A 22479-nucleotide genomic window follows, 5' to 3' on the forward strand; every position below is an offset into this window, starting at 1 on the left:
TAGTCGGTAGTCGCCCTCGGCGAGTTAAGTACTTGATCCCCGAGTCCTGTAATGTCCCCGCCGACCTCCGTAATCTCGTGATACTGACGCTGATTCTCTGTGTACAGTCACACCTCACCTAGGGGTGGACGTTTTGTGTTGCGTAACCATACTTGCAAACCAGAATGAGATTTTCACTCTGCAGCGGAGTGTGCGCTGATATGAAACTTCCTGGCAGATTAAAACTGTGTGCCGGACCGAGACTCGAACTCGGGACCTTTGCCTTACGCGGGCAAGTGCTCTACCAACTGAGCTACCCGTGCACGACTCACGCCCCGTCCTCACAGCTTTACTTCTGCCAGTATCTCGTCTCCTACCTTCCAAACCTTACAGAAGCTCTCCTGCGAACCTTGCAGAACTCGGTCCGGCACACAGTTTTAATCTGCCAGGAAGTTTCATACTTGCAAAACTACAGTAGGCTACCGTAGACTATAATAAGTAACCGTAGACAATGGGAATTTTGCTTGTAGCCTTGGCCACCCACGGTGGTATCCGCGTTACCTGTACGTTAGGTGTGTTGCATATTCATCGGGTGTTACTCATATCGATCGCCTTATTTATACAGGGTGAAAAGTATTTAAACCGACAAACTCTAGGAGGTTGTAGGGGAATTCAAGACAAATACTTTTCCCTAATGTCATTTTTTCCTATGAGGAGTATTTAAACCAGTAGAGCAAGATTTCTCTGGTAGCAAATTAATTAAACCAACAAACACTTTTCCATTTTTTATGACCAACTGACAACACATTAACACAACCCAATTTCGATTACCGTAGATTTTCAAAAATGCCTCCATTGACACGTAAACAAAGGTTACACGGTCGCATCATGTTCTGTCTGACACGGGCAAAAGCCCGAGGAGTATCCTGAATTGTTTCTGCTGCTGCTACTATCCGGGCAACCAGATCCTCTTCTGATGCAACAGGAGTTCCATAAACAAGGTTGCGCATTTCTCCGCACACAAAAAAGTCCAGAGGGGACATATCTGGAGATCGAGCTGGCCGTGGTACAGGATCATCTCTGCCAATCCACGTTTCTGGGAACCGTCGGTCCAGGAATAGACGCACACGACGACTGAAATGTGCCAGCACCCCGTCATATTGGAACCACATGCGTTGTCTTGTAGGGATCGGGACGTCTTCCAGCGATTCTGGCAATGCTCTGGCTAGAAAATTGTAATAGTGCCTGCCATTTAATGGCCTAGGTAGCAGATACGGCCCAATTAAACAGTCCCCAACAACACCGACACACACATTAACGAAGAACCGCACTTGATGAGCGCTAGTAACTGTGGCATGTGAGTTATCCTCACTCCAAACATGCGAATTGTGCATGTTGAAGAGCCCGAACGTTGCTTCATCGGTAAACAACACAGAGGATGGAAATGTAGGATCGATTTCACACTGTTCCAGGTACCACTGCGAAAACTGTGCTCTGGGTGGATAATCAACTGGTTCCAGGTTGCGGACACAATGGAAGTGAAATGGACGTAACAATTGCTCTTGAAGGACTGTTCTTACATTCGTCTGATTCGTCCCCATGTTACGTGCAATTGCATGAATGCTGATTGAAGGATCCCCCTCCACATGCTGCAAGAAAGCTTCCTCAAATTGCAGCGTTGTTACCGTGAGACGGTGCCCTTGTCCAGGTAATCTGCTAAATGACCCGGTCTCAAGCACACATTGGTACACAGCAGCAAAGGTTCTATGAGGCGGGATACGGCGATTAGGATATTGTTGTTGATAAACCCGCTGTGGAGCTCGTCCGTTGTGGTGCGCTACGTAGTACGCACCAACCATATCAGTGTACTCACTCCAGGTGTATCGCCCCATTAGTAAACACAGACAATGCACTACTACACTGGTGGACAGCAGTTGCCTACAACTGAAGAGCGTAATACGCCCTCTAACAACTGAAGATCGTAATACGGCCTCCAACAACTGAAGAGCGTAATACGGCCTCCACCGGTTTAAATAATCCTCATAGGAAAAAATGACAATAGGGAAAATATTTGGTTTGATGTCCCCTACAACCTCCCAGAGTTTGCCGGTTACGGTATACTGAAGCGCTAAAGGAACTGGTGTAGGCATGCGTATTCAAATACAGAGATACCTAAACAGGCAGAATACGGCGCTGCGGTCGGCAATGCCTGTATCAGACAGCAAGTGTCTGGCACAGTTGTTAGATCGGTTACTGCTGCTACAATGGCAGGTTATCAAGATTTAAGCGAGTCTGAACGTGGTGTTATAGTCGGAGTACGAGCGGTGGGACACAACATCTCCGAGGTAGCGATGAAGTGGGGATTTTCCAGTACAACCACTTCATGGGTGTACCGTGAATTTCAGTAATTCAGTAAAACATCAAGTATCCGACATCGGTGGGGCCGGACAAAGATCCTGCAAGGACGGGACCAACGGGGACAGCAGAGAATCGTTTAACGTGACAGAAGTAAAATCCTTCCGCAAACTGCTGTAAAATTCAATGCCGGGCCTCCAACAAGAGTCAGCGTTCGAGCCATTCAACGAAACATAATCGATGTGGGCTTTCGGAGACGAGGGTCCACTCGTGTACCCTTGATAACTGCACGACACAGTCCATTATGCCTCGCCGGGGATCATCACCGACATTGGACTGTTGATGGCTAGAAACATGTAGCCTGGTCGGAAGAGTCTCGTTTCAAATTGTATCCAGCGGATGCACGTGTACAACCTAATGAATCAAATGGTTCAAATGGCTCTGAGCACTATGAGACTCAACTGCTGAGGTCATTAGTCCCCTAGAACTTAGAACTAGTTAAACCTAACTAACCTAAGGACATCACAAACATCCATGCCCGAGGCAGGATTCGAACCTGCGACCGTAGCGGTCTTGCGGTTCCAGACTGCAGCGCCTTTAACCGCACGGCCACTTCGGCCGGCCAACCTCATGAATCCATAGACCCTGCATGTAAGCAGGGGACTGCTAAAACTGGGCCGGCCGCGGTGGTCTAGCGGTTCTAGGCGCTCAGTCCGGAACCGCGCGACTGCTACGGTCGCAGGTTTGAATCCTGCCTCGGGCGTGGATGTGTGTGATGTCATTAGGTTAGTTAGGTTTCAGTAGTTCTAAGTTCTAGGGGACTGATGACCACAGATGTTAAGTCCCATAGTGCTCAGAGCCATTTGAACCATTTTTTTGTTGTTGCTAAAACTGATGGAGGCTCTGTAATGGTGCGGGGCGTGTGCAGTTGGAGTGAAATGAGAACGCTGACGCGTTTAGCTACGACTCTGATAGGTGATATGTGCATAAGCATCCTGTTTGATCACCTGCATCCATTCGTGCCCATTCTGCATTCCGATGGACTTGGGAAATTCTGGCAGGACAATCCGACATCCCACACGCCCAGAATTGCTACAGAATCGCTCCAGGAACATTCTTCTGAGTTTATACACGCCCACTGGCCACGAAACTCCCCAGACATGAACATTATTGAGCATATCTGGAATGCCTTGCAACGTGCTGTTCAGAAGAGATGTCCACCCCCTCGTATTCTTGCGGATTGATCTACAGCCCTGCAGAATTCATGGCGTCAGTTCCCTCCAGCACGACTTCAGACATTACGCGAGACCACGCCACGTCGTGTTGCGTCATCTGTACGTGCTCGCGGGGGACCTACACGATATTAGGCACGTGTATCAGTTTCTTTGGCTCTTCAGTGCAATTCGCCCTTAAACCGTCCGCCCCAGGTAGCTGCGTGGTCAGCGCGACAGAATGTCATTCCTAAGGGCACGGGTTCGATTCCCGGCTGGGTCGAAGATCTTCTCCGCTGAGGGACTGGGTGTTGTGTTGTTCTAATCATCATCATTTCATCCCCATCGACGCGCAGGTCACCGAAGTGGCGTCAAATCGAAATACTTGCACCCGGCGAACGGTCTACTCGACGGGAGACCCTAGTTACACGACAATTACATTTACCTTGAAACCAAAAGCGATGTACCAGCTAGAAACTGAATGACGATATATAAAGGACCGTGTGACCAATAGCAGATTTTTGTTCTACATGATTATCCTCCTGTCTGTTGCTTAAAATTAAATAGTATTTATAGCAAAACTGGACTTGTCAGTTCAGGTTTTATTCGACAATTCGTAATATGTAACGAGAACTGTTGTAGTAAAAATAAAAAAAGAAGATACTGTTATATCATATAGTGGTTGAAAGGGAATTTCCTCAAAAAGAAAGAAAGATAAAAATAAAAAATCCGCAAAACAAAAATATATCAAACATCGCTTCAATTCTTCGTCGAACTTATATAAAACGTGTTTCAGATATTCATAAACAACTTTTGCATTTACCGGTAATAGCGGGAATCTCTTTCCTTTAATCACGATGAAAGACTTTTTTTGATTACAAAATAACAAAAATAATTATATAGTTCGTTTCAGGTACGTACATGTAAGCTATACCTGCAGCAAAAGTAATTTTTTTGGTTAGGTAAAAGCGCAAAAGTTACGCGATCAACTAATTTTTATTATTTGTAGACTGCAATTTTAATTCTGTAAGGATATAAAATGCACAATGGATGAGCAGTGAGTGATGAGCGGTTCTAGTTATCTGCAAAATAAAAACCAAACAACCAAACAAAGAGAAGTCTTCGGCTCTCATCTTCTCTCTTCCACATTCATTTATGTTTCTTTCCCTAGCAATACTGCCTGTAATCATACCGTTTACTACGTCATTTTATGTACTCTGCCAGAACTATCGAACCGTAGTTTTGTTCGAGTGCAACTCTAGTCGTACCTGCGTGTATCTTCTGCACTTGATAATCTAAAAAAACAAGGATACCCATGCAATCTTCGTTAAGTTGTGATCTACCGTTTTCATAAAAGACGTTGTCATTGAAAGTTTGTGGTTGATGGACGGTATGCAATCTTGCTGAATACTGTAAGGTTATCAGCAAAATAGCGATGAAACAACACACAGCAAACCTACAATCCTGGGGGAATCGACACTGTTCACCCTAGTCAATAATAAGATTTGTGACCAACAAGACGAGCGAGTGCAATGCTCGTTACCTTCACTGAATAATAAGAGAACGATAGTTGAGTCTGGCCAGTGTGCACAATGATAACGCCGTCACAGAGAGAACAACAAACTGAGGTGTGCAATAGGTTATATTCGTTATTGGTGGGTCACCTAAAGGTGGAAACTTGTAGGGCAATCTAAAGAAATCCGAAATATAAGACAAAACTGAGATTAACAGATAGTTATTTGCTCTAACTGCTGACTAAACGACATTTGACAGTAACGCCTCATTGTACGAGGTCTATTCAAAAAATTCCGGAGCTTTGTGCACAAAATTTTTCTACGCTTACCTTTTAGTTATTGTTTACGGTATCCTTCGGAATACTCTCCTCCCAACGCCGTTTCGACTTTCGGCAGCAGCACTGGTACGCCTCTGGCTGGATCACGTGAAGCGCAGTCTTCGAATTTTCGTTTGTCTCACCTATCGATGCAAATCGTCGTCCCTTCAACGGGGTTTTCAACTTCGGAATTTAAAAAAAAGTCCGCAGGGGCCAGGTCTGGACAATACGCAGGACGAGGCAACACAGTGATCAGTTTCTTGTGCAATATTCACGTACCAAGAGGGATGAATGTGCGGGTGCGTTATCGTGATGCAAGAGCGACAATTCGTCTCGCTACATTTCAGGCCTTTTCCTTCTCACATTCTCTCCCAGGCGTCGCTACACGTCCCACTAGTAACATCGATCAACAGTTTGGCCCTGTGGCACGAATTTATGATGAACTAATCGTTGAGAGTCAATTATCAGCATGACTTTGACATTGGACCTGATCCGACGACCTCTTTTTGGTCTTGGAGAATCTTTCCCAAGCCACTGTGAAGACTGAACCTTGGTATCAACATCATAAACGTAGGCCCACGTCTCATCACCAGTTACGTTTAAGGAACATCTCATTCTCATTTCGGCGATCCAAAATCTCTTCACAGAGTGTGAGGGGAAGGTCTTTCTCGTCTTGACTCATGAGCTATGGGACGAAATTGGCGGCAAGACGATGCATTCCCATATGCTGTGTCAGTATCTCATGACATGATCCAACTGAAATGTTACATTCGTCTGCAATTTTTCGCATAGTCAGTCAACTGTTGGCAGGCACAATTTCGTTGACGTTCCTGACAGGAGCTCCGTCGGTAGACGTCGAAAGGCGTCTTGAACGAGGGTCGTCTTTAACTTCCCTCCGGTCATTTTTAAACCGTCTGAACCAGTCGTAATACCGAGTACGGCTTAAGCACTCATCAGCTTACGCGCCCTGAAGCATTTGGTGTGACTCTGTAAACGTTTTATTGAGTTTCACGCGAAATTTAACGCAGACGCATTCCTCTGCCTTTTCGAAGTTCGCAAACTCTGCGACATAAGTTTCTGAACAATAAATAACAGACACAGTACAGTGAAACTTAATGCGTAACCATTAAGCACAGGCTTGTGCAGAAATGCCAAACGCATTTCGCTTCAACACAACATTGGCGCGAAATTACGAATGTCCCGGAACTTTTTGAACAGACCTCATATACGCACACGTATACTCTACTTGCCAAAGAAGGTGAAGCACCCAGAAGGGAAGAAGGAAAAAAAATAACTTCACTCGTTGAGAGGATATGTGATGTTATTTTTGATCACAGAACCGAATCAAATTTACAAAGAACTTGGCAACATGAGAGACATACCAATATGATACTGCAATCTCTCTGGACTGGGTGCATGCACTAATTAATTTGGGAAGGGCGTCATAAAATCATTGTATCTTTTGCTGAGGCAAACAGGCTCGTTACTGTGGTAACTGGTCCTTGCTATCTTGGTTACTGACGCTGGAACAAGGTTTACGTTCGATCGCGACCCATGTATCCTGTATCGGGGACAGTTTTGGGGATCTCGCTGGCAACAGGAGTATCTCAATATCACGCAGACATATCACAGAGACACGTGCCATGTATGCACGATCATTGTCCTGGAGTAGAATGGCTCCACGATATTCTCTTGTGAGAGGTAATGCATGGGGATGCGGTATGTCCACGACGTACCGTTGTGCCTTCAGAGTCCCCTCAATCATTACTAGCTGTGACTTGGAAGTCATAAACAATGGCTCCGCACACATTGACGCCTGGACTAATGCTGCTGTGTCTCTCGAAAATATTGGAAGAATGGACCTCTCCCTAGTTCACAGCCGTACTCATAGGGATCCAATATGCCATTATCGATTATTTTTGAAGAAGAACGTGAGATTAAGGAATTTACTGTCAAGAGCAGTTAATGTAATAGAAGCACACAGGCGAAGGCGGCAATATCCACCCTGAACCCTAAGTGGCCAGTAGAGAAAATCATTCACTAATGCAACGAACACAAAGCTACGGCCGAAGTAACGAGGGGCAAATAAATCTGGATGGTGGCATCAGTTATACGTATCTCTCTCACAGGGTGAAACCGTACGTAGCATTCATGAAGGAAAGAGGAATCTGTGCGCAACATAAGAGCCTTTTAATAAATGCGGACATTAAGTAACGTCTACACTGTGGATTTCAAATAACTCAGACGACAGCCGGCCGGTATGGCTGAGCGGTTCTAGGCGCTTCAGTCTGGAACCGCGCGACCGCTACGATCGCAGGTTCGAATCCTGCCTTGGGTGTGGATGTGTGTGATGTCCTTAGGTTAGTTAGGTTTAAGTAGTTCCAAGTTCTAGTGGACTGATGAAAAAAATGTTCAGATGTGTGTGAAATCTTATGGGACTTAACTGCTAAGGTCATCAGTCCCTAAGCTTACACACTACTTAACCCAAATTATCCTAACGACAAACACACACACCCATGCCCGAGGGAGGGCTCGAACCTCCGCCGGGACCAGCCGCACAGGGGACTGATGACCTCAGATGTTAAGCCCCATAGTGTTCAGAGCCATTTGAACCAACTCAGGTGGCAGGGGACGAATAATAAACGACATTATCAAGAATGTCGACCTAATACAGCCAACAAGTGAAAGCAACCCCAGGACAGGCACCACATAAATTGCTTTAACATCCGATGAATGACGCAACAGGTCAACCAACATGTCGCCTTACTTCTTCAACAAATGATCTGATTTTCTCTGTGTGATGTGTATATCATTCGAAGTTAGCGTTGTAGGTTTAATAAATTTTGCAGTTTTCTAAAGACAGCCTATAAGTGATTACTAAGAATACTACTTTGTTCTAACCAACGTATTCAACGTATACTGAGCCAGGAGCACACTCGTGTCCATTTAGGTATGTCGGTACGCTCGCAGTAACTTAATTTATAGACGGACCTGCTTTCCAGGCTACATCAATGGAATCATTTAACTCTTTTTTTGAAAACGTTAAAAGACGTCTGGAAGAAAAGTACTATGCTCTGCAGAAAGAAAGGAAATTTTGCAAGTCTTATTGGCGTTTGTCATCAGTCTTCACGTATGACACTTCTCATTCTAGTGTTTCACTTAGTTTCGCTGACGCAGTTACCCGTACAGAACTCTATATTTCCTTCACCAGGAGAAAAAAATTCAAGAAAAACGTTCAGTAGGGCACTACTGCATCTGCAGATTTTTTAGGAATACACGTTTCCAGTATTACGTACCACCTGAACTGACAACCTGCCAACAGAAGGAAAATATTGCTAATAGTACTGCATTAGTATAGCGATGTGTTGGAGGAAGGACGCAATCTTTTTTGGTCGGGCTATGATCTACAGAGCATTCAGAAAGTATTTGCAGCGCTCGGATTCACAGAGAAAGGGCGCCGAACTGAGAATAAAAAAGTTGGAGCCTGGCCGCCTTGAATAAAGATTTTTTATGTTGCAGTTGCACAATGTTATTGGACAATGAAGTCAATAGTAAATTTTTGTTAAAGATTAGGAATTATTTGTTTGGTGAATATTAAGAGATCGCATAGAGCATTCTGAAGCAAGATTAGATGGAATACTGCAACACTACATTGGACTTGCGATTTAGTTTGAAAGGCTACTGCAGACTATGAGTTCGTGTCCTGACAGCAGTTACTTTAACCAATTAACCTTCCGCTTGATTCCCTGACTCATGCGTTTGCTTCATTGATTTTTACCTTTGAATGTGATAGTTACTGATAGCCTGCATTTGAGGTTATCACATTTATCAGAATCTAAATGAGCTGTCACTGTTTTAGTCAAAATTGATATGTAATTAATGTATCTACATGGGATTGATCTTTTATAAAAGTTGTGGCACAAGTTTATTGATGGGACAAACAATGCGTGTTAGCATGACGAGAAATAAAACATGAACTGCTGGCAACACAAATAGATGTAAGAAATAGTTAACACTCCACTGGGTGACAACTGGTTGGTAAAGATTAAGGTTTGTCTGACTGACCTATTTACTCTAGTTGAAAATATGGGTAAAGCAATTTGAAAACGTCGAACATGGAATCGACTTTGATGGATTTGTTCCACAGAAGTTATACTACTTTGGTGCAGCTGAGAACAAGTGACGAAACTGTGATTCTATTTGCCCTAACAGAGCCGGAGCAGCAATGCTATATCTGTTTCTTGATGTGTAGCGCTGTCTCAGGTGACGGCGTGGTTCAAACATCTGCAGAGTAGCGATACGTGGCGCCTGAAATTCGCTGTTGGGGACAGAAAATATGCAAAGTCCCCGCTGGCGACCTGTTAAGCGGATAGCAATTTTGAAACCGAGCAGATTCCAGTGTGTGACACACTCATTCGCCGGTCATACTATCGACAGATTTGAGTCACTTATACGGCAGTGCGCACAAGGCGATCAAACACCAAGGTGGCAGAAAAGTCTTGCATAATATTGCCCTCAGGATAGCGAGTCGTCTGAGATGACTAACGCCTGAACTGTTGGTACAACCATGTCCTCACCACAGTCTTCCCAGTCAAGTACAGTGCCAGGGCAAAAGTCACTCTCAGGACAAGTGTGCCAAGGGTAACTCAGTCTTAACAAAAGACCAGAATTCTCTCCAGACTGATGTCTGAATCAGAATATCAAGTTTCTCCACCCCTCACATTCCATCAGACATTGCTAAACTCTACAAAAGCATTCCCACAACTGCCTGCAGAAGGGTTTCGTGCCAATCACGTCCATATCTTACCTCTAACTACTCTGCTCTACCCATCGGCCAGTCCTACTCAAAGTTAACAATATCCTTCTCTTTTCTGGAGAAGCAGCCAATCCCTGATTCACAAATTGCTGCGCAGAGAGAAGAAGATGTCGTGCTCCCGACTTTTTATTTTCCACGGCCACTTTAGACAATTTGTTGCAGCTCTAAAGTAAACAACACATTTATCACAGAGATTGGATGGCGTGAATGTTACAGCATGACCAATCATGGGCCTTGGCTAAACTAAGAGGAGTACTTTTGTGTCCCAACGTAGATAATTTCAGAACCATCACAGATGTTGTGTTCCTTCCAAAATGGCTTCGAAGGACTGAGGCTTCAACCTGGGAATTTTTATAGCCACCATACCTGTTCACAAAGGGTGTTTACGACACCGTCAAAATGCCTTGGGTGGGCCTCCTACATTTCTCCCGCACCCCTTCCCCTGCAGTTGCTTCAGGCGCCTAACAGGTACGTCCGGTTTTTCTGCCTCTTCAGCCTAACGCATTTTGTGCACACTAATGTCAGAATTTCTTAGGACCAGCATTATGTCGCCAGTAAGTGTTTCTGGATGTTCCTTTCCCTAATAGCTGCACGCAGCTTCCAAGGCACAAACGATCACTGCAAGATATAGTGTTAAATGACCAAACTGAGTGCTTGTTCTCAACTCCAGAAAATATTGTTCGAAGGAGAGTCACCATAAAGATCCCACATCCCTTAACAATGCACATTCTCCCATCAGTGCCTGTTGATGCTGATAACTTCCTGTTTTCTCATAAAAACGGCATCTTGTGTGTAAAATCAGTATCAAAGAGTAGCCTTGAATATGGAGAATAGTAAGAGAGTCACCCATTCCCTCTGAATAATTCTGCGTCTACATCTACATCGATACTCTACAATTCACCTTAGGGCGTGTGGCGGAGGGTACCCCATATCACTGCTAGTCATTTCCTTACCTGTTCCACTCACAAACAGAATGAGGGAAGAACGACCGTCTCTACGCTTCTGTATAAACCGTAATTTCTCGTATTTTATCTTCGTGGTACTTTTCGCAATGTACGTCAGAGGCAACAGAATCGTTCACGAGTCAGCTTCTAATAACAAAAAATGGCTCTGAGCACTATGGGACTTAACATCTGTGGTCATTAATCCCCTAGAACTTAGAACTACTTAAACCTAACTAACCTAAGGACATCATACACATCCATGCCCGAGGCAGGATTCGAACCTGCGACCGTAGCAGTCGCGCGGTTCCGGACTGAGCACCTAGAACCGCTAGACCACTGCGGACGGCTTCTAATAACATTTCTTTGACTTTTCTAAATAGTGTTCCTCGAGGAGAAAGTCGCCTTCCCACCAGGGATTTCCATTTGAATTCCCGAAGCATCTCTGTAACACTTTTGTCTTATTTGAACTTACCCATAACAAATATAACAGCCCACCTCTGAACTGCGTCGATGTCTTCCTTTAATCCGACCTGTTAGAGATCCTAAACACTTGAGCAGTACTCAAAAATAGGTCACACTAGCGCCTTATATGAGGTCTCCTTTACAGATGAACCACACTTTCCTAGAATTCTCCTAATAAACCGAAGTTGACGATCCATATTTACTACCACAATCCTTACTTGCTTGTTCCATTTCATATCGCTTTACAACAGTACGCTCAGATATTTAAACGACATGGCTGCGTCAAGCAGGATACAATTGATGCTGTGCTAGAACATTGTGGGTTCGTTTTTCCTACTCACCCACATTAACTTACACTTGTTCATTCACAGCTAGCTGCCATTTATCACACCAACTAGAAATCTTGTCTATGTCACGTGGTATCCTCCTACAGCCACTGAACGTCGCCACCTTACTGTACACCACAGCGTCACCAGCAAACAAGCGCCGATTGCTCATCACCTTGTCAGCCAAATCATTTATATTTATTGGGAAATGTAGGGAATAGTAGCGTTTCTATTACACTTCCCTGGGGTACTAATGACGATAAGCTAGTCTCTGATAAACAGTCGCCGTCGAGGACAACATACAGGGTTCTATAACATAAGAAGTCTTCGAGCAATCACATATCTGTGAACCTATTCTATACACTCGTACCTTCTTTAACTGCCTGGAATGGGTCATCGTGTCGAACGTTTTCCGGAAATCTAGAAATACGAAATTTGCCTGTTGCCCTTCATCCATAGTTTACAGTATATGATGTGAGAAAAGGGCAAGCTGGGTATCGGACGAGTGGTGATTTCTAAAACCTTGCTGAATCGTGGACATAAGCTACTCAGTTCTCAAGAAAACTTATTATATTCGAACTGAGAATATATTCAAGGATTCTGCAGCAAACCGTTGTTAGGGGACATCGGTATGTAATTTTTCTAGTCTGTTCTTTTGCCTTTCTTATACACAGGGGTCACCTGCCCTTTTTTCTAGCCGCTGCGGACTTTGCGCTGGGCGAGAGATTCACTATAAATGCATTAGAGGTAATGGGCTAACGCTGTAGAGCACTTTTTGAAAAACCGAACTGGGATTCCGGTCCTGGTAACTGATTTGTTTTTAGCTCCTTTAGTTGTTTCCCTACGCCAGCCATGCTTATTACTATGTTGTGCATACGGGAGTCTGCTCGATGGTCAAACGATTGCATGTTTGTACGATGCTTCTGCGTGAAAGATTTTTTGAATGTGAAATTTAAAACCTCGACTTTTTTTTTTGCTGTCTTCAACTGTCACAGCAGACTCGTCTACAAATGACCATATCGAAGCCTTAGACCCACTTAGCGATTTTACATAGGACGAGGATTTTCTCGGGTTTTCTGCCAGGTCTCTTGCTAAGGTACGCCGGTGGTAGTAGTAGTACGCTTCGCGCACAGATCTTTTCACAGACGCACAAATCTCTACTAACCTTGCTTGCCGTCATTTGGGTGCTCTCTTTTGAACCGAGAGTGCAACAGGCTCTGCTTCCTCGGCAGCATTATTAATCAGTGGTGGTCTTTTCCACCTTAAATCCACTTACTAGGCGCACAATTCTCCAGACCACAATTAAACTTCGCTCATAACTCTTCAGCGTCCATCTTGCTGGAGCTAAGCGATGTCAGTTCAACTGTCACACCAGACTGGTCTACAAATGACTGTATTCTAATAAGCACTTATCTGTTCTTTCTAGCAGAAACTATGTCCTAGCCTTGTAACGTTGTTGGTTTAATTTTCTATGTAAGCAGTGGTGATAGACAATAAAAGCGAGTTAAAAGCTGTGAGGTGTCTGGGGAAGTTTATCTTGCATTACTGAGCAGCTGTTTCACCAGGTATCCTGTCTAGCTTACCAAATTCCCAACCAGACGAACATTAATTATAATCTTTTAATAGTCATACGACAACCGGTGACATATATATATATATATATATATATATATATATAAAAGAGAATTTAAATAAAAAGAAATAAATCAGTTTATATTTGGAAATTTATTTTAACATAGATCATTGAAATTTCAGCATATTAAACGTGAGTTATAACTGAGCTGGTGCCTTATTTAGGACTGTGAAAATGTGAGTTTGTAATCTTACGGAACACATCAAATATGGAGCCAAGATTGGGAGACTCCATACGACACTGCATTCGTAAAACAACACACAAAGAACGTTGAAACATATGCAAGAGAAAATTAACCACTACCAACCGATTCAATTTTCACCCAAAGAAGTTACGTTCGTAGCACAATCCTGTCCGTCATATAATTACCACACACTGGTATACTAAATTCATACTAACTCTCTGTGAAATCTGCCCAAAAAAATTAGCTGAGGGCTACTTTGATGGTTACACCACATGCTTCACGTGGTCAACTTGGTTTACACAAAGCGTGTAACTCCACAATAATTTTGATAATTAAAATTAATTAGATCGAAAAGCAATTTACAAAAGAAAAACCTCGAACTGGTTACTAACGTCTTACTATTAACCTGATGGGTCAAACAATTATATAAGCACGTGGTAGTGGTCTCACAAAGTACACCCCACGTGGGTTGAACATAAAGAAAAGTTGCTATATTGAAAAATATTGTCAAGACGAGACGTTATAATCTCACGCACATTCGCATTTAAGATTGATGAACTTAGAGTTACTGATCAACACGTGGTTCCACTTTACTCACAAAGTAGTGACAAAGCAACTACCGGAATATATTCTGAACTTCACACGAGAATTACACTGCGCTGCAATTTAAGATAACATTAGATATTTTAGATCTAAACATCAAATAAAGGTGATTAAGTTTTCAGTTAGGCTGAACTTAAGAAATCCATTGTCCTACGGACTTAGCAGACACGCGCTTAGCCGGAGATCTTACCACTTCAGACGCTCGCCACGGACCGACTGACCTGCGCTGCTACCGAGCGTGCTTCCCAGATACAAACGGAAGTGACCAGAGAGGCAGCTTCCTATACCAACATGACAAGGGACGGCCAGGACCATGCTAAGAATGGAAACCTCTCTGCTTTTAGAAAGCGTAGCTACCTGTTCCGACGTTGGTCCTATTGTTCTCTAGCAGACAGGCTTGTCTGCTACCCTCAAGCATGCAACTAGAAACACATTTGCTCATTCATCCTCTCACACAGAAGGGAAGGGGGATTATAAAATAAATAAAATAAATAAATAAAAATATATTGTTATTTGTTATATTGATTATTCTATCTGTATGATGGTGATTGTGATTGCAATTGTATTTGCTTATCTGGAACGTGGACGTTTAATTATTCGATATCAGACGCTTGACAATGGCTTTTTCGTAAAGGCAATGTTACTCGTAGTTGACCGTGAAATAAAACTGAATAATCGGACTTCGTAATTAAATCGTTTCCAAAGACTGCTGCGGTAGGTGCGGACTCATAATCTAAATCTCAATATTACAATAATTTGCCAGCCATGCCAATACGTCGTACAGAGGTGATTGTCTACTAAACATAAAAAAGTTACACAGTTAGTTAAATCAGATATATTCAATGAATAAGCCTACAGTTCATAATCCTACTTACTTTTATAAATATAATTCTTTACAGAATCGAGTGCCTAGTGTGGTTGCAACTCGCAGTATTCTTCTATAACATGAAATATGGCGGTGTGCCAGACAATAAAATAAAATACGTGCTTCTCGCACCACTTCAACCAGAGCTCTCCTTTTTTAATCAAACATAAGAGTAACGTAATTGTGCTTTTGTTTTATCAGCGACACAGCGCTGCAGTTGTGTGCCATAGGCTTTATTTATTTGTCACTGATCCTTTATTTAATTAGTATTTCGCGTTTCCGCGGAAACTCACGCTCGGCATGCAAATGTGCCTTTATAGGATGACAGTATCTTATCATATACAGTATATAAAAGAAAGCGGATGTGGGTTCCGTATGAGACTGTGTGACATGAATTACATTTAAACTGTGTTTTAAAGTGTAGTAGTGTGACAGATCGTTCTTGTTTATGTGTAAAAGTAACACGTTTCACTGCTCAGTCTCCTCCCAGATAGCCAGAAACGCCACAGTAAATTTAGAAGAGGAATTTATGCCGTAAATGACAACAGATTTAAGAAATTAAACATGAAAGGAATCCAACAGAGACCTTTCAGCCTTCTTAAATGATTTATTGACTTTCGTAACCGTAACTGCCATAATGGCATTATGATCGCTCTTCCTTTTTTCTATACCTACGTTGTCGATAAGGTCCGGCCTATTACATGTTCAAAAGTACCTCGCATGACTGTCTGTCTATACCTCCTGCAAAGAATCCATGGAAATCCAGTCTATACTAGGTAGCTTCAAGTTGCCTCCAACTGAGAAGTGTATTATTATGCGCCACTGACTATAGATGTTCTTTGAACGACATGAGAAATGTCATAGGAGAATCGGGTGGCCGGAGAAACGTCCAACAATTAATTTGGTTTCACCTGACCTGTTACACGCGACTAGACAACTTCGCTATAACACTCAACTTCGACCTCAATAGAGACAATTTCTTTTGTCAGGTTCAAAGGACACTCCCCCTCGTATGATCTCTAATCTGCCTTTCCGATATACGTTCCATGACTCGAGAAATACCCTTGAGACTTCCACTTCTGATTTCAGCCAGCTCTCTGTCTCGACAATAATTTGAGCGTGAGAACGTTCTTGGATGGCAATGCATTCGGTAACTTTCGACAATTTACTGATGAAATTTTGACAGTCCAAGTGTCTTTACTGTGAACGTAGTCTGACCTCACTTGCTGCTTATCGACTGGCTAGTGTTCGAGTACGTCAAACTACTGCCTAGTCTAAGAAAACCCTCATTTGCTTTCCACAAGTACACTGCTACCCGAGTAGTTGCTTCCTTCCTGTAGGGGGAGTCCTACAAATCCCCAGCCGATAGTGCAGGTCTAGAAATCTGCAGCCAACACCGTCACAAAGTCGACGAATCCGATGGTTGAGAGTCTTCACTAGTCTCCAACCAAAGCACCTGATCAACTCTGGAAACAATGATGCAAACTGCACACTCTGCTTGCACCCCTCGCGCTAGGCCAGCACCCTTCAGCACTTCCGCCAGCAGCCTGTATGAACTCAGGGTGGCCTCGGAAGCCATGCAACAGGCGTCGTTGATGCCGACGTGAGTCACAACTTGCAGGCGGCTGCATCCTGCACATTCGATAGCCACAGGCAAGGCAGCCTCCACATCTCGGATGAGTCCCCCCGCCACACATACCGGCTTTCTTCACAGCCTTGAACGCTGTCTGCCCAAGGGGCTTCATAACGCGCCTAACGTTGGAGATCCCGATAACAAGCAAACCCATCCCCCCGTGTGCCTGCACGGACCCTCCTGAAGGAGTGTCCGCCTGTCAACTCAGAGGATGAATGGACGAGGCCAGATGACCAGACTCCATATTGGCCCTCGGTCTGCAGTGAAGCGAACGCGTTACCACCCGCTACTCACCCTGCTGTGAGGGCGGATCCAATACGTCGGGTGCACTAGGAGGTGCCTCGGAAGTAGAGCCCGTAGGTAAAACAAGCTACACCTGAGGTGTCCCTTGCGACGCGCCAGATTGTCCGCCACCGGCACACCCCGAGGCAGCAGCGCGAAGGTGACTGACCGCAGCCAACAGCGCATTCAGCTTTTCGCGAACGGCGACCAGCTCCTTCTGCGTCCGCACACTGCATGCACACATCCTACTCATCGTAGCAAGACTAACTGAGGAAGGGAACTTTCAGAGCAGACAGAATCCTAAATATGCACCCTCCTGATGTGTCACCACTCACACTGATATCTCAGTGTGCTGTGTAACTGGCTGTTCAGAAGAAATGGACTGCGCTACAGAGTGCCCGAATTTACAGTTACGAAATCCGAGCTTACACATATTAAATGGAAACACGCACGAAATTTAATAAATATACTACGAGGAAAAGACAAAGACTTAACTGGCCGCTCTGTAGATCTGTATCAGCCGAGGGCTCTAGCCTCACTGACCGGCTTACTAAACGAACGGACGCTTGTCTTCAAAACGAAACAAATGAGCAACTACTGAATGAATTTGCACTTAGAAAAACGTGAGATTAAACCTCTCAACCTCTTAATCGTTAGCCGGCCGAAGTGGCCGTGCGGTTAAAGGCGCTGCAGTCTGGAACCGCAAGACCGCTACGGTCGCAGGTTCGAATCCTGCCTCGGGCATGGATGTTTGTGATGTCCTTAGGTTAGTTAGGTTTAACTAGTTCTAAGTTGTAGGGGACTAATGACCTCAGCAGTTGAGTCCCATAGTGCTCAGAGCCATTTGAACCATTTGATCTTAATCGTTAGCGTCGGCCGCTGAAGTGACAAGTATCTGGCAGCTATCGTGAAAAAAATTTGTGCAATTTCAATGAAAATTGAGATGCATTGAATCAGTCACGTTTCAAAATGTGTCACGTTAATGAATACTAGGCAAACCAGTTATGATCGAGAGATTCGAGCAGTAGCTCGGTAAGTACTGGAGTCGAAGAGCGATTTCAGAGTCGTCAACTGCTGGCTTGTGCAATCGTTAATGGACTTTTAAGAGTAGATCAGGAACTTAGCGACTGAGGTACCTAAAGCCTGAAGTGTTGTAGTAAAGCCTTTAGTAACAAAGTGGCGACAGCACGTACTAATTTTTTGTTTTTCTTGTTAACTCAAAATCAAGCTCAGCGTTTTGGAGGGGCAGTTTAACAAATAGGACACATATGCAGTCGTACAAAGGAACAGGAATAAATAGTATTTTAGTTCCAACCTAAAATTAAATCAAGGCTAATTGTTTTATTTGTGTTCCCTTTTGAAATGTACTTTAAGTAAAAGGAACTCTCGAATTTCATAGTAGAAAAAGAAATTAGCAGGTAGCGCTCAAGAGAACTTTATTACGAAGAGTAATTTTAAAGTAAGAGGTATCCCAATCACAGAAAAGGAAGAGAATGTATATATTCCACGCTATATAGAAACAAAAAGTTACTTACTTAGTAGTGTGCATTCAAAAGAAGTCAGGTATGAATAGTATGATGGCTTCCCATTTTAATTAACAACATTTTAGTAGCAAAATTTACCAGAAATGAATGTCAGCGATTATTACACTACCCGACGGGAGGCCCTAGCCACACGGCATTTCCATTTCCAGATGAGGCCTAGTCACGATTTGCAGGAAATATGGTCGACCAATCCGTTGTTGGAGCAACCACTGACACAATGCGACTCTTGGTGATAAGGCAGTCCCAAGCATTGCATGGACTCGTTGTGGGTGATGCGGGTGTAACTGCCGTTCGTGGGGTACTCGCCACACGCTAGTACGTGCAACGCCCATTTCACGTGCCATATGATGAGTATTGCAGTGGGGACAGCTGCAGCACGTTCCAGCGTCTCCTCTTGAAAATTGTGTGTGTGAGTAGTCCTCATGTCGGCAGGTCCTTCGTTTCTTCTTTCCAATGAACTGGTCTCCGCACTCATCGAACAAGAGAAATAAACAATTGTCGTGACGGAAGATGCCTGATAGGAAATCATTCCCTGTACAGCCTTTCAGCAGCGAGAGCACTGAAACGTACTTCCCCCACACACAACGTATATGTCAGTAAGTTCAGCGAAAATGTACCGGCACTGCTCCATCGTATTCTACTGTACGTCTCTGAACAGCACTGTGTAATGAATGGGTATGTCGTTGATTCATACCACGTTCTGTCGTGGGACAACGTAAACACGATATAACAGAGCGATCTTATGCACAATTGAAGTAAACAGAACCATCATGACTACCGAGTAATCAGGCTGGCCCTCCTTGTTTCCTTGCAGGAAGTAAAGAATGCGCATGTAAATAAACAGCACACTACGTGTAAACGTGAACGCATGTTAGTTGTCAGTACGCTAGAAAACAGAAATGGTTGACGAAGCGGAGGGCAAGCTTACTTCCATGTTTCTCCGACTCCATGCTCCCTTCCTGAAGCCGCTCAGTGGAGCATTCTCTATGACATGTTACAATTTTGCACGCCCTTACGGAAACACACACTACAAAAATCAAACTTTTCAAAAAAAAAAAAAAAACTGAAGTGGGCACGTATAATCTTGCTGCATTCTATATGTTCTCTGTTCGCTGCACTATGATTAAATGGCAAAGGACAAAGTGTCACTTTGTAATTGGTACTCTAGTTCAGGGTTCCCAAATGGCGTTCTGTGGAAAGTGTGTTCTGCAGGAAGTGAATACGTGCTCCGCCAGACCCTTTCGACATTCTGACGATATTAATTTTTTGAATTTTTATTATGATTTCTGTGTCTACTATGTATGATTTAAAACTGAAGACATCGATGAATAATACAAGTTTCTCTCATTGTTAAAAATTTTATTAAACTTCGAAACAAACGAGGTGTTCCGTCACAGTGCCGGGATCCTTAAAGTGTTCTGTCAGAGGAAAGGTTTGGGAGCCTACGCTATAGTAAATCACAGACGAGGCGCAGGGTTTTAGGGGTGCTTAAAAACCCTGAGTGACTAAAATTCCTAACGTCGCCGGATAACACACAAGTTAGACACATGAGAAATGGCTAACTGTCGGCTGCCACGACGACCAGACTTCCGTGCACGACACGCGCAGCTCTGCTGGATGATGCACTCTACGTCCTGGGCGAACACACGAGGGCGACCTGTGGATTTCGCCTTACGTACACAGCCAGTGTCTTGAAACTGCCTGTGCTGTAACAGCTACAGTGCCGTACTCTCGACCAAAATTAAGGAGCACAGTTGTAGTTGAAATGCATTTTCTTTATTAACTTCTCGACTCGACACACTTTGGGTAATGGACGGACGAGAAAGCGAGTTAGCTGCGCTAGAGGAGTAGCCCTCCCGGCAATCACGTGACCCGGCAACTTGCAACTAGCACCATACTTAACTTTTAGTTTCGGTACGTAAGTTAAAATTCAGTGCGTAGTGTGACTTGATTTATAAGTTATGTGTAATGCGTACTTACGACTGCCACCTATCAGTTTGCTACCCGTCCGTCTTACAGGTAGGCGTGACATCTCCTGCTTCAAGTACAGGTCTAGCTGTCTACATTGGCTGTTACGTAATTTTTCACTAGATTTCTCTTCGAGAATTTTCTCTCATAATCAGTTTTACATGTATTTAATCTTATTCTCTCGAGTAATGCTGCTTACAAGGGAACCTCCCCATCGCACCCCCCTCAGATTTAGTTATAAGTTGGCACAGTGGATAGGCCTTGAAAAACTGAACACAGATCAATCGAGGAAAGGAAGAAGTTGTGCAGAGCTATGAAAAAATAAGCAAAATACACAAACTGAGTAGTCCATGCGCAAGATAGGCAACATCAAGGATAGTGTGAGTTCAGGAGCGCCGTGGTCCCGTGGTTAGCGTGAGCAGCTGCGGAACGAGAGGTCTTTGGTTCAAGTCTTCCCTCGAGTGAGAAGTTTACTTTCTTTATTTTCGCAAAGTTATGATCCGTCCGTTCGTTCATTGACGTCTCTTTTCACTGTAAGAATAAAAGTGTATGTGTTTTGCGAGCGCACCGCGAAACCATGCGATTAGTAGACGAAAGGACGTGCCTCTCCAATGGGAACCGAAAACATTTGAATACAATGTCATAGGTCAACCGATTACTCCAAAGGAAAACACGTCTGATATATTCTATACGACACTGATGACGGCATGTGCGTCACATGACAGGAATATGTTGTCGACCCACCTAACTTGTACACTTGGCGAATTGGTAAAAAGATTCTTCTACCTTGCCGGATTTAGGTTTTATTGTGGATGTGATAATCACTCCCAAAAAGTGATGAAAACATAAGAGTTTGTCATATAAACTGAAAATAAAAAAATTAAACTTTTCAATCGTGGGAAGACTCGAACCATGAACTTCTCGCTTTGCAGCTGCTCACGCTAACCACAGGACCACGGCGCTCCTGAGCTCACATTATCCTTGATGTTGCCTATCTTGCGCGTGGACTACTCAGTTTGTATATTTTGCTTATTTTTCATAGTTCCGCACAACTTCTTCCTGTTTTCTCGATTTATCTGTGTTCAGTTTTTCAAGGCCTATCCACTGTGCCAACTTATAACTAAATCTGAGGGGGGTGCGATCGGGAGGTTCCCTTGTTAGTAAAACGTAATTCTCATGTGGCAACAATTAGAATACAGATAAGCTTACGTTTTGAACAGTTCTCCTGACGTCGTCAGTTGCAAGTCGCCGATGTGGCGTCAGACAGAAAGACTTGCAACATACAGACCGACAACCCCAGACAGGGTCTCCTGATCAGGAATGCCATACGATCATTCATTTATTTCTCTTAAAGTGGGAACGACAGGGTGACGCTCGAAAATATTTTTCAAATTCAGGATTTTTTTCGCCGCACTGGAATGTAGTAGACAAATGGGGTTTTCTGCAATGAATAAAACATACGAAATTTTATTGTTTTCTTAATGGAAAACGAAGTATAATTGGGATTTTCCCGATGCAACTCAGAAAGGAGGTAGAGCGACGGTTATCGTTGTAGCTCCGTTTGTGGTCATGTGAAACGTGAAATTAACACATATCAACCTCATAAAAAAAAAAAAATCCGAAATTATAGATATTTGAAAAAATGACCAAAAAATACTAAATAGCAACGTATAAAAATTCCGGTAAGATGAACTGAGGAGAACTGAACTTCCTTCAAGGGGAGACGGAAAATCATTACAATCGGATGAAAATTATAGCGTGGGTGACAACAGCCATACCGAAAAACATGGTTTTGAGAAAAACGCGTTTAAAATTTTACAAGTATTTATCACATAAAAAAAGG

At 43.6% G+C, this 22479-nt stretch overlaps 1 non-coding gene across 1 annotated transcript; it reads right to left on the bottom strand.

Moving 5' to 3' along the window:
• Positions 1–228: 228 nt before the first annotated feature.
• Positions 229–303, bottom strand: Trnat-cgu (transfer RNA threonine (anticodon CGU)). Its single transcript has one exon. It is a non-coding gene; the product is annotated as a tRNA-Thr (tRNA).
• Positions 304–22479: the final 22176 nt, after the last annotated feature.

The sequence above is a fragment of the Schistocerca serialis genome, chromosome 6, assembly GCF_023864345.2.
Source record: "Schistocerca serialis cubense isolate TAMUIC-IGC-003099 chromosome 6, iqSchSeri2.2, whole genome shotgun sequence".
In the NCBI taxonomy this organism is placed as follows: domain Eukaryota; kingdom Metazoa; phylum Arthropoda; class Insecta; order Orthoptera; family Acrididae; genus Schistocerca; species Schistocerca serialis.